Source organism: Mesoplodon bidens, assembly GCF_964165515.1.
Source record: "Mesoplodon bidens genome assembly, chromosome: 17".
Lineage (NCBI taxonomy): Eukaryota > Metazoa > Chordata > Mammalia > Artiodactyla > Ziphiidae > Mesoplodon > Mesoplodon bidens.
Window position 1 is genome coordinate 74,372,734 of NC_138174.1, and position 13,828 is coordinate 74,386,561.

Here is a 13,828-nt window from a genome sequence, read left to right on the forward strand (position 1 = left end):
AGACTTTGAGGGATGAAGTGATTTTCCCATAATCGCAGAAACTGATCAGTCCCAGAGTCAGGAATCAAACACGTCTCTGTTCTCCCAGACCCTGGGTCCTTTCTACTGTGGCATTCTTCGTCTGCAAAAAACAAAGTGTTAAAATGATACCCAGTCCCTGTCTCAGAAAGTAATTCCTTTCTGAAGTTAAAGATAAACTCCTTACCAGGAAAAGATATGGGAGGAGGACGCATAAAACTTTTCTTTTTGTAAAAACGAAAACGCAAAAGGCCACATAAAACTGTTGTAAATGTTCCTAAGGGACACAGAAGTGTCGGTTTGGAGCCGAGGCCGTGTCCCCTGAGTGCCCCTTGGCCTTGCGCCCACCTTCTTGATAAAACCCTTTCTACTCTCTGGTCCCACAAGCTGTCCTCCCTAGGGTCAGGGACCCAGAGCACACAGGTTGGACCCGAATAATTCCTCACCTTCAAAAGGATTGCTTGCTCACTTTCTGTCTCCCTTTGACTCAGCCTCTGTGAGGTTTGGCTTGGGAACAGTTCCTGATTACAGGTGAGCAATCGCTCACAGCAGTTGTTTTCACTTGCAAAGCGCTCACCCAGCATCTTTCCTTAAGGAAGTATTTAACTCGGCGGGATGTGAGTGTCAGGATGTGAGTGTCCGTCCCGGGAGTGGAGCGTCTCAGATGCCTGCTCAGGACCAGCCAAAAGGTAAAGCTGTAGTGAGCTCTCACCCTGTCCCAGGGCCACGCTAAGGGCTGCACAGGTGATCAGAAGTGGTTCTCAGCAGCCAGCATGATTGGGGCGGGAGAAAGGCACAGCCAAAACAGCCCTCCTCATCTGTGTCTCTATGGCAACTTTTTATTTCCAAAGTTACGTGGCTATAGAGACAGAAATATAGATAATGGCAAAATTAGAAACATGGCTGAAAAAAATAATAGTGTCAGGCCCGTACTCAGAGCCCCTCAATAAATGTTTGTTGGGAGAATCTTAAACTCAGAGGTCTCCCGAGCTTGGTACTTCCACGAGGCACAGCTGCTTCATTCTTCCTTGAAACCCAGGAGCCAAAGCAACCAGAGAGTTGTGACAATTAAATATTTAGATCAACCTGATCAAAAAGTTACCCTTTGAATAGTGTGAATTATCCTGGGAAATTAGCTTAACGTCTTGGCTGTGAGTCTACAGCTGCCAGCATGCCTTCAGACCAGAGATAGGTATCTTGCACAAATAGTTCATCATTTTTGAGATGAGCCAGAAGAGGCAGAGAAGCCATCCCAGCTCGGCTGTTCTCTAATGCACAGTCAGTGGGAGGAGACTCTTTTGTACCTGGAATTCTGGAAAAAAGGGCAGTCTTTTCAGAAGTGGATTATCTTTCCTAACCAGTAAATATTTTTCATACCATCAACCCGTTAAAGCAAGCAGCCATTGTGTGTTGGGGGTCTCTAGACTAGGTTTTGAATTAAATGCCCACTGGGGGCTCCAAAGAGAAACCCCGTGCTTTATCCTCTAAGCCACTCAGCAACTCTCCCAAAGCAAGTTAATAAAGACCCTCCTGGCTATCCGCATCTCATTATTGCCACAGAATACAATATCCCGGGGTTTTCTTCCTTTTGTGAAGAAACTCTTAGAAGTGACAGGGTACATGGAAAGTTGTCCTAAAGATGAGCTGGGCCACTGCCATGTTCTCTCCTTAAGAGGACTGGAAGAGAAAAAGCTGTTTCTTAATTACCTAAGAGTGTTTAGGTTCTTTAGGCTGGCTTGAATCATTTTTATGATTAGTTCTCAGATTAGCCTAGAAAATTCCTCACCACCTGAGAGCCAGCTATATTCAATGTCATTTTACCCACTGCCCTATCCCATGAGTCAGCAGCCATCCCCTCACACCCGCTGTGTGTGAAGCTTCTCAGACCTTTTTCTATGCTGGTTTTCACTTCTTTCTTTTTCTGGTTTCTCCTTGAAACCAGAAATGTTCATACTTAGACATTGTACACTGACAATATCCCGAGCAATTGCAATTTTACATTCAGTAATACATGTTAATTTTAATAAGCCAATCTAGTTTGCTTTCCTCCCCACACACGTGACTCAGTCCTAAAATATGCAGGGACCAAAGCGTGGCAGACATGAACTGGAGCCGAGATGACACACGTTTACAATGGAACACCCACGGTAGCATACCTGAGAATTTGTGTATTACCCAAGCCCTGCAAAACCTACAAAAGAGCTTCTTCACACCCAAAACTCTGACTCATGATCAAACATACTCTTCCCCCCCGTCCCCTGGCCAAAAGGTCCATTTTAAAGAATGGAAGAACTGGCATATGTGCACTGTAGGTACAACAGGGTAATTCCCAAGCAAATGGGCATGTTTTCGATCTTAGTTTTACTATTCTCCTTTGATGTGGAAAGATCCAGGAAGGAGTAAGAGAAGACTTGAGCAAAGCAGTGGGTGAAAACTACCCCTATTCAGGCATTTCCACGTTACTGAAACGGGAACCAAAGCTTGCAGCCCTTAAATTACTTCCTGAAGTCACATCTGTTTGTCGGAGTTATGTTTGCTTAATTCCAGTTCTCAGGTGAGATCACCAGCAGGACAGGGCCAGGCTGGATTTAGAAGCAGGATGGAGGGCATCCATTTACATCCATTTAAAGTAGCCTAACGCCCGCAATACTCTTACCAGTTCACATGTCTTTTTTCAAGTAAATAACCAATGCCCAGCAGCAGATTGTCTACAGCAGAAGAGTATAGTTGTTTTTAATTTTCATGAGAATTATACTGACTTTGTCTTGTCTCTTGGTATTTAACCACCTTTATATATGGCTTGTAATGGATACCCTCCTGGATTTTTAATAGAAACTTGTGTTAAGAATAACTACTGGGCCTCCCTGGTGGCGCAGTGGTTGGGGGTCCGCCTGCCAATGCAGGGGACACGGGTTCATGCCCCGGTCCGGGAAGATCCCACATGCTGCGGAGCGGCTGGGCCCGTGAGCCATGGCCGCTGAGCCTGCGCGTCCGGAGCCTGTGCTCTGCAGCGGGAGGGGCCACAACAGTGAGAGGCCCGTGTACCGCAAAAAAAAAAAAAAAAAGAATAACTACTTCATGGACCTAGAGATTATCATACTAGGTGAAGTAAGTCAGAAAGAGAAAGACAAATATCATGCGATATCACTTATACGTGGAATCTAAAATATGACACATGAACTTATTTACAAAACAGAAACAGACTCACAGACATAGAAAACAAACTCATGGTTACCAAAGGGGAAAGGGGTGGGGGCGATAAATTAGGAGGTTGGGATTAACAGGTACACACCACTATATATAAAATATATAACCAACAAGGACCTACTGTCTAGCACAGGAATTCTATGCAGTATCTTGTAATAACCTATAAGGGAAAAGAATCTGAAAAATAATATATATATAACTGAATCACTTTGCTGTGCACCCGAAACTAACACAGCATTGTAAATCAACTATACTCCAATATAAAATAAAAATTTTTTTAAAAGACTGAAAGAAAGAATAACTACTTCAGTCCTTGAGAAAAATATGTAACCTACGTTTGCTCCATTTAAGGGACACCAGCTCGTGCTCCCGTCGTGACATGCCTTCCAGTGCCTTCTGTCCATCCCCTACCCACCACATGAAACTTAGCACAACCAGATATTTGGTTGAATTGCATACGTGTCAAACGAGACAGTAAAACTCTAATGGCTGGCGTTCATTTCACTGATGTAGTTCACTTACCCAGGCTGGAAATCATGTCTAATCTCCAGAGGCTGGGACAGCGACATGGGGCAGAGGCACTGGGCTTCTGTGTGGTGATGAGGGATTATAAAAATGTCTTTTTAATCTGATGATCATTAGAAAACCCAGCAATGTGGTCCAGCTGCTAATCAGAGAGCATTTCCATTGCTGCAGGGGTCAAATCCATCTTAAGGAACACTCTGTAATGATTTTAGGGAAAAGATTCCATTTTTCAGACAATAAAATCATTCTATGACATTGCCCCCAAGACACAAAGTCCTTTTCAGGATTAAAAAAATCAGAGGTTCACTTCAGGCAAAATGATTCAATGAGTAACAATATTTGTGTTGCTGTTTGCTACTTGCCTCAAGTTTTCAAAGAGGTTTGGAAAAATCGTTAAATGAGAAGGGCGGGCTTCATTCATTTATTCAAAATACACATTGAGGGTGTGTTTTGTGCAGGGCGTTGTACTAAATTGTATGGATTTTAAAAGTAAAATATGGGATCTGCTCAGAAGCAGCTCACAGCAGGGAAACACGAGAGATCCGAGGTACCCAGGCAGCAAGAAACCTTGTCCATGAAGATACTGTTTGGGTTTCTCAAACTGCTTACCCTTCATGTTTGTGAAATGCTGCATTTTTATTCAATTCATTCTACTCTCTTTCGTTTTCAAGTGCTTATCATGACCCACTAAATTGATTTTCCAACCCATAAATATGTTCTTTGCAACACTGATCTGGAAGGTAGGATTTATCTAGAGGGAGGGAGGAGGGTGAAACCAAAGCAGTGAGAGAAACAGGCTGAGACCAGTGCGTCTTGCCCCGTAAGAGGAGGGTTTATGCAAGGACGTGATGGCGTCACCGAGTGATGTTTTGGAGGAGCTACACCAGGGTGTGGGCAAAGGGTTTTCCTACATTCATGTGCTGGTAAACGTATATGCCTTAAAAATGAAGGATGAGAAATGCTTAGCTGTGGGCCCATGAGGATGGGACCGCCACCTCCTGACTGGCTCCGAGGGTCTTTCTTCCTGTAGTTCTGGGTGAGATGAAAGCCTCTGAGATCAGCTCAGCCTTTCCCTCAGTGTCCCTCCCAGTGTCCCATCCTTCCCGAGTGGCCGACATCTCTGTGATGTGACACCGCCACTGCGATGGCTCCGGGGACATTCAGTCACAGGCACATAGGGTTTGAAGGCACAAGGAATTAGTAGTGTCCACCCGTCTACTACTTCTGTAAAGGACACAATCATGGGAGCCATCAAAGAAACAGGCCACATGGCTTGAGGAGAATTCTGACTTTAAGTCTGTATAGATATTTTTAATTTGTTATGTAAGACCTCAGAGCTGCTGCCTAGCAGCCACCCGGGGTGGGCAGTGGGGCTGATCTACAGACGTGCAGGGCACCGCCAGGCTGTTAAAACGTGGCCATGTCTCTGCACCAGTGGAAATCACTGCGGTCCTGAGCCCTCCGGGGTTCCCAAGCCCCAGCCCCAGGGGTCTTGCCCCAGGCCTGCCCTGTGTTCTCCTCATGAAATGTGCCCGCAGGCAGAGGCTTGAGGTCTGTGGCTCCTGCCTGTTTTCATTGGTCCTGGCTTGTGACCTTGGGGCTCTTAAATATCTGGGGTGGATAAAGTTTATAATTAGTTCTGAACAAGGATTTTGAAAAGACTCAGTATACACCACTGCATTTTGGCTTTGAACTTTTGCTGATTTTACTGGTTCTCTCTGACCCGGCTGCAACTACATCAGTGAAATGAATGCCAACAATGAGAGTTTGTCTCGTATGACATGTAAGTGATTCAGCCACGTCTCTGGTTGTTCTGAGGTTCACGCCGTGAAGGTAGGGGATGGACAGAAGGCACTAGAGCAGCATGTTGTGACGGGAGCACGAGCTGGTGTCCCTGAAATGGAGCAAACGTAGATTATATACTTCTCAAGGACTGAAGTAGTTGTTCTTCAACAATTTAGCTAAACATTAAAAATCCAAGAAGGGCTCCAGGACGAGCTAAATATAAAGGTGGGGCTTCCCTGGTGGCGCAGTGGTTAAGAGTCCGCCTGCCGATGCAGGGGACACAGGTTCGTGCCCCGGTCCGGGAAGATCCCACGTGCCATGGAGCGGCTGGGCCCGTGAGCCATGGCCGCTGAGCCTCCGCCTCTGGAGCCTGTGCTCTGCAATGGTAGAGGCCACAGCAGTGAGAGGCCTGCGTACCGCAAAAAAAAAAAAAAAAAAAAAAAAAAAAAAAAATATATATATATATATATATATATATATATATATATATATATATATATATATATATAAAGTTGGTTAAATACCGAGAGACAGAATAAAGTCAATACAATTCTCATGGAAATGAAAACATAAATAAATAAACAGTTCTTATTCTAAAGGGATCTGCTGCTGGGTGTTGGTTGTTCCCGTGAGAAAGGATGTAGAACCTGATGGAGGTGTCTTGGGGGTACCCTCCTTGTTTTTTCAGATGGTAGGTATTACCAGTCTCCCATCCATGTGACACCATACAAGTGTCAACAAATACCGAAAGCTCCCAATAAATGAAAAGGAATATCGTCCTCTCCACCTTTGCTTTCTGGAGAAAAGCACACACCTAAACCAGGACATACACTGTCAACCTAGTGCAGCTGTGCAGGTGTGGTGTTCCAGGCCTCCTGGAGTTATGTTACCACCTGGCATTGAGGAAATGTAAAAATACCAGCTATATAAATACCCGCGTGACCCATGAGATTAAACACGAGGAACGGGCCTCCAGGCCAGGCCAGCTTGTGGTTTAGATGTTGCATATTCAGCTCCTTATAGGGGAGGCGAGCTCCAGGGAAAGGAAGGGTGGCCACGCTTCTTCCCGCGATGGCAGGGACAGGAGAGTTGGGCCCAAAAGGAACCACAGCTCGTCAAACTGAAAAGAAAGTTGACACAACATAATTCTCTGTGCCTTTTTGGTTTCTGCAAACCTTATTTATACTGACAGTCATTTTTTAGCTTTACTATGGGTACATTCTTGCCCTGCTCAGCACATATGTTGTTGAAGATATCACTCTATTTCCTGCCTCGGTTGGTGTTTTTAGCACAAACCATCTCCTAAGACTTGGCAGGGGAGTGGGTGGCGCGAGCTAAGGCGGGTGGGCAAGGAAGCCCTTTCCTTCCACCTGACTTAACCCCAAGCGTGCGTCTTGGTGACACTTTCTGCTGCAGAAGACTGATCAACACACAAGGTCAAGAGCAATCTTGATCTATTCAAGAATGATGATTTCATAAGGGTTTTTTTTTTTTTAAGTAGGGAGGAACCCCAGGGGCCGGCTCTAGCCTCTTAGGGTAAGAAGCAAGTCCAGCTAATATATGTTCTCAACCCACCCATCCTTGCCTGTCGCCGCAGTGTTGTACTTCTCTGCTTCTTGAGTTATCAGTTCTTATAGCCATATGACCATGTTGTGGAATGCGGCTGCCACAAGAGTCATCACATGGGGACATCATTTGGTCCCCAACACTGGTAGACATGGAAGCCCTCTCTTGATCCATTTCTGGGACTATTAGCAAAGGGATGATGAAGTCTGGTTCACGTCGCTTAGACTCCTGCTGTTCAAAACACACGCCTCTTCCGTGTGCCCTCCTGACCACACCTCTTTGATAATTTGGCCTCTGCTGACATCTCACATCTCCTTACACAACGCCCCACGTGAAATCTCTCTTCCTGTTTGAGTTTAGGACCAGCCACTGTGTCTACCTGAATCCCTACCCTTGACATTTGTTTTTCTCTGAGGCGATCTGCCGGACGTCTGGGTTATACTCTCATGGATAAGAAAAAGTCTTATTCATGTCCTAGAAACCTGTTAGAGTGCACGGGGCCTGGGGAGTGATCTCTGGATCCTTATTTTTGTGTGTGTGTTTTTTCCTCATGTGCAATAATGTAAGATTTCAGAGAAATAAGAGATTTAAAAGGCATTGTTCCTTGGAACTCAAAGTAGATTTGGTTTAGCACAAGCTGGATGCCGATTTCGGGTCTGAGCGGTCCTACCCACGTGTAGTGACACACCATCTATGTGTGTCTGTCAGCAGAGTCGAGCTGCGACTTCTCAATTTTAAAAACGGGAGGCTGAGAAGCAGCAGGACCGCGCCAGGCTCCTGCCTCAGACTTTGTACTTTTCCTTAATGCCAAATAGGAAAAAACAAGCACATTCCTCCCTGCAGTAGCCTTTCTGCAGAGGAATTTTCCTATAGAGTTGCAGAATGAATGATCGCCAGCATGAGTAATGAGTTTAAAATGTATGTTCACATTTTTTATGCCTTGCATAGCACTCTCAACCTTAAATCAGTCAAACAGCTATCGTTTGTTTTTCTCTTGCGTTCCAGAAACCTGGATCTTAATCTCATCCATTTCCAAAGTACACCCTAAAGCTATCTCAAATCCAGGTCACCCAGAGGGAAGTGATGTTTTTAAGCATTCTTCCCAAAGAAACACTCCATGGCTCGGTCTTTCCTCCTTCTCCTTGACCTTTCTGCGGCATTTGGTGCCGTGAGCCTCCCCCTGCTTCAAGAAGCCTTTCGCCTCTGCCTGCCACCCACCCTCCGTCCCGCGCGCTCCCCCCTCCGTGCTTACATCTGACCGTTCGTATCCACTGTCACATGTGCTCTGCCGTCTGCCTCTTTACTTGTAGGAATGTCACTTTTCCTGGAAGAGATCTCCCTCCCGAGAGATACAGCCTCCTTCCAGGCACACCCTCACTCGGATACTTGCTGGAATTCCCTGTGTGATGCCCAGGAGGGTCCAGGCTCCTCCCACACCCCAGGGCAGCGCTGCGGCAGAGCCCGTGAGGTGCTCCCTCTGCTGCTCTACATTGCGGCTTCCTTTTCCCTCCCCGTCGCCGCATTCTGTCCCTGCTTGCAAATCCCGTGTTTTCTCCCCATGCTCGCCCTGCGGGGCTCACCTGGCCACCGAAGCCCCCCCCCCCTCTTCTGTGGATCCCTGGGCATTTGCATGGCTTTCCTTTCTGCCCCTGGTCTGCTGCTGAAGGTGCTCTGGAGACGATCGCCTTCGAGTTGATCACCTTTTGTGTCGAGTCACCATCCAGAAGCCTGAGAAGAGGCACCTGTTAGGATGCACCCTGGATCTCCTGTACATGTTGGCATTTTAAGTGTCAAAGGCTTTAACACACACACACACAACCCAGCCAACATTAACTCAGCTGAGCATCCCACAATGACTATTACAGATTATTCACCCCTAAATCCCCCAAGATAGTTGGACACTCATCTGTGCTTTTTCTTCTTGCACTTTGTCAATTGTTTCCATACATTCCTGTCATTTATCGTGTCTTACCACCCCTCTAGAATGGGAGCATTTAAGGAATCATTTCTTTTAGGTATATATTTCTAAAAGCTCTTGGCTAATTCTTTGCATACCATTTGAACGTGTGTAGGACTTTAGAATTACGTGTTCCATCCCTGGAGAAGCCTCCTGATGTAGAGGAGGAGTGTGGTTGGCCCACGGCTCATCACTCTGCATTCAGCTCACACAAAGCCCCCAGAGTGGCCACCGATTCAAGGGCATCTCACTGTTTCCCACGGATGGACTAGCCCCTGTGCCTTTTGCCACTTTCCTCTGGCTGTAGATTTGGAGGGAGTTCTCTGAGTCGCTCACCACACTCACGTGTTTCTCGAGCGCCCCAAACTTATTCAAGGAGTCATCTTCCTCCCTAGTAAGAAGCTTCCCTCCTCCCCTGAAAATCTTTGCATCCCTTTCCTGAGAGAAGTTCCTCTGCTTAGCCTCCGTCTCCCAGCAAAACCCTGCTTCCTCTCCTCTTCCAGATATGTCCCCTTCCGTGAACTTACACCTCTGACTCCCAGGTAAACTTGCACTCCAGTCCTGTGACCAGTGAAGAGTTAGGCTTTTTCTGCTCGGACATTGCTCTGAGGATCGTGTAAAACAGCAGCAAGCTTTCATGGAGTATCAGTGAAAGCCAGATGTCATGCGCCCTTGTCACCTTATTCACTGACATCTCCCAGCGAGAGTCAAGTCCTAGGAGCCAGGACTGGATCAGATGCATTGCTGCCAGGGCCCTCTATGTTTGGGACAGGTTCTGGGTTTTATTTGTTTTCAAGAAATTGAAACTTATGCAATTGGGGGAAGGAGAAACTTCTTTAAGAAAAAGAATAAAAATGGCCAAAATTTAGGGAGCAAAGTGGATGTTTATTTAAAATGAGAAGACAAAGCAAAGCAAAATACTCATGGTTCTGTGCTTAGAACAGTGCCTGCGCACACTAGATGCTCAATAAAGATCTGCTGAAAGAAAAAGAAAGAAGAAGAAGTAACAAAAAAATCACTACAACAACATTGCTGTAGAAATTTTGTCAGAAAAAGCTGTCAGGCACACAGATGTTAACTGTGGGTGATTTGCTTAACTCTCACGGGCCTTAGCAGTGGTCTTTGAAAGTGGCGTGGGATCTGGAGCCTCCCGTGTAGACTTGGGGTCAACCAGCTTCCACCCGTCTCCAGCCTTCAAGATTCCAGGAGTCAACACTGACCAAATCAATGATAATTTCCTGACATTCGACATTGTAAAACCATGTAAAGTAAGACTTTTTAAAAAAGCAACTATGCATGAAACTTGTGTATTTGTAGGACAACAATTACATAATTATCAGTGGTAATTAGTGGGAAAATAGTGAAAACACGAAATCTCCTACTGTTGGTCAGGAATAGATTTCCAATATTCACAAGTGTTTTCTTCTCCAAGTTAATGCTCTTAGGTTGAAATCAAACAGCTCTGGCCCTTTGATTTTGTTTGTGTTTAAAAGCTATGACATTATTATTGACTATATTCCCCACACTGTACATTTCATACCCGTGACTCATTTATTCTGTAACTGGAAGCTTCGTTCCTCTCAATCTCCCTCACCATTTCTCTCATCCTCTGCCACTCTTCCCTCTGGCAACTACCTGTTTGCTCTCTGTATCTATGACTCTGTGTCTGCTTTGTTATGTTTGTTCATTTGTTTTGTTTTTTAAATTCCACATATAAGTGAAATCATACAGTAATTTGTCTTTCTCTGTCTGACTTATTTCACTTAACATGATACCTTCAAGGTCCATCCATGTAGTCATGAATGGCAAGATTTCATTCTTTTTATGGCTGAGTAGTATTCCATTGCATATATGTACCACATCTTCTTTATCCATTCATCCATCAGTGGGTTGCTTCCGTATCTTGGCTATTGTGTCTTGTCCAGTTTAACACTCTTAGATAGAAAGCAAACAGCTCTGGCCCTTTGAATGAGTAAAACATGTTGACCACACACACTGAAATTTCCTTACCTTAAAATGTTAAATAAGTGGAGATTAGAACTCAAGGCATATCATTAACAGTGGAAATCCTTCTATAAATTTCCAGTAATCTCATGTGAATGGGGAGAAATGATTACTGTGGTGTATGCCTTCTCTGTAATAATTCACATGAATTCTTCAGTTAGTAAACTTGTCAACTATTTCGCAGTTACACAGAGTGTGGTTTCTTTAAGAAAGTGGATTTTTTATAGCAATGTTGTTGTATTCATTCATTTATTATTCTTTTTTCTCTTTCTTTCAACAAATACTTATTGAGCACCTACTATGTGCAGGCACCCTTGGAGGCACCGAGATTGCATTTGAGCTCGTGGTGTCGATTTTCTGGAAGGTGGAGACAGAAAACAAACAAACGCTTGAAGCGTAACATGTCATGTGATGAGAAGGACCGTGTAGAAAGCTAAAGCAAGTTGTGAGGACAGAAATTGACCTGGGGAAGGGAGAGGGGTGCCATTTTCCAGAAGGTTGTTGGGAAGGCCTTTCTGCTCAGGGTAGTTAGCACGGAGCCCTGAACAAAGCGCAGAGGCCCCGGCTTCACTCTGGGAGAGTTAGAGGATGAGTGCAGGGATGCAGAGAAGCTGGTGGGGTGGGGGAGGGGTGTGGCAGATGGGTAGTTGGAAATGAGGTCCAAGGCGAGCAGGGAGCAGGGTCCTGGAGGGTCCCTCAGCCTCAGGAAGCCTTTGGATCGTGACCTGAGCAAAATAAGAAACCGGTGGAGAGATGTGAGTGGGAAATGGCATGAACTGACTTTTTTTTTTTAATTAAAAAAAAATCTTTTTTCTTTTGGCTATGCCACGTGACACGTGGCATCTCAGTTCCCCGACCAGGGATCGAGCCAGCACCCCCTGCAGTGGAAGCATGGAGTCTTAACCATTGGACCGCCAGGGAAATCCCATGACTTAGCTTTTAAAGCAGGGTTTGTCAACATCGGCCCTGTTGACATCCCAGGCCAGATGTCTTGTCCAGTCTTCATCCTGGAGGCCTGTCCTGTGCATTGTAGGGGGTTTTGCAGCATCCCTTACCTCTACCCACTAGATGCCAGTAGCACCCACCTCCCCGGTGTGAAAACCAAAAATGTCTCCAGACAGAGTCAAATGTCCCCTGGAGAGGTCGGGAGTGGGTGTGGCGGGTGTGGGGCGCAGTATCATCTCCTATTGAAAACCACAGTTTTCAAAGCATCACACGCATCCAGCCTTATACTCTCGTTATATAAAAGCTAGCACTAGACTTCGGAATTGTTTTTGCATTCATATTTTGAGATTTGGTAGAATTGTCTCGTTCGATTAATACTCAACTTGAATGTGCCTTCATTGCAAACTTGTGTTCAATCATCATATCTTAATGTGAAGACTGAGACTATATCTTTGAGTCACATCCCCCGATGTGATTCATCTTTCCTGTACCTGTGAGAACAGCACCAGGAAGCAGGGGGCGGTCACAGAGAAACCCTGTTCACAGGCTACAAGAAAATTCCACAGGAATTCGAATTAGCTAATGTTACGATGCGCCCATCAGAAGGCTGCCCCTGAACTACACAGGCCACTGATTTCACAAGATGCAGAGATACAAAAAAGACTCAGACACACCCTTAAATCTCTATGTGGGATTTTCCAGCCCTCACTTCCTTACTTGTTTGTTTAGATTCATTAAGAATCTAAAATATTTTCTTTTGGTGTGACTTTTCTTCACCCTCAAACAAACTTGATGACTGTATTTTTTTTTTTTTTTGGTACACGGGCCTCTCACTGTTGTAGCCTCTCCCGTTGCGGAGCACAGGCTCCGGACACGCAGGCTCAGTGGCCATGGCTCACGGGCCCAGCTGCTCCGCGGCATGTGGGATCTTCCCGGACCGGGGCATGAACCCGTGTCCCCTGCATCGGCAGGTGGACTCCCAACCACTGCACCACCAGGGAAGCCCTGATGACTGTATTTGATCTGTGTTGTTTTTTAAAATTTTCCACAAAATGTCCCTCCTGTACCTGCACTTTTATAACCAAGCCTTCTTCAGACTTCATGCCGGGGTCCTCTTGATGGGATGCCATTGCAATTCCTTCGGTGTTTAAATAATGAGTGTACTTTTGACGAGGAATGTCGCAACCGTTCTTGCATGAAACTGACAACTTTACAGTAAAATCAAATTTTTGAGAGTCAAAACCTCATTGGGGTTGAATCAAGTAATGAACAAGTTGGGGCACAGACTCTCATGCACGGGTTCAACGTGGAGTCAGCGTGTTTATGAGAAGAGGCTGACACAGAATGTAGTAACCAAGAATTCCTTGGTTAATATTCATGAATAAGCATAACCCCAAAGTGGCGATGTCGATATTGATGTTGCAACTCTATTTCAGTGGCTAGAGGACAGTTTTTCAAGCTGGGGTCCCCAGTTCATTACCACTGAGGCATGGGTGATAAAGGCACAGAAAAGAAGCTGCTTTATTCTTTACATCAGCAAAGGAAATAAGGAAGGGGCCAAGCCAAAGAATGAGTGTGGGTGGACGGCAGAGCCCTGCACGCCTCGGTCTAAACCCAGCGGCAACACACCGGCTTACTGTGAAATGTTTGCGGGTAGATTCACCTCCTCAGGCCTCAGTGACCTCATCTCAAAAACAGGCGAGGGAGTGACATCTCTTCAGAATTGTTATGAAAATGAGAACTAAGTCAAGTCCCACCTCTAGCAGGGGATTGGCACATAATAAACATGCAGGAAATGGTAATTACCGTAAGAACAGTGTG

General features: G+C 45.5%; 1 protein-coding gene and 1 long non-coding RNA gene across 2 annotated transcripts in view; one reads left to right on the top strand and one right to left on the bottom strand.

Moving 5' to 3' along the window:
* Positions 1-13,828, top strand: part of MYO16 (myosin XVI) — a gene marked incomplete at both ends in the record, with an annotated part of 422,412 nt that overhangs the window by 373,532 nt on the left and 35,052 nt on the right. The window lies entirely within an intron of this gene.
* On the bottom strand, positions 5,471-8,432 carry LOC308604918. The gene is made up of 3 exons (XR_014013572.1): positions 8,354-8,432; positions 6,470-6,655; positions 5,471-5,644 (listed from the first exon to the last, which is right to left on the bottom strand). It is a non-coding gene; the product is annotated as an uncharacterized lncRNA (long non-coding RNA).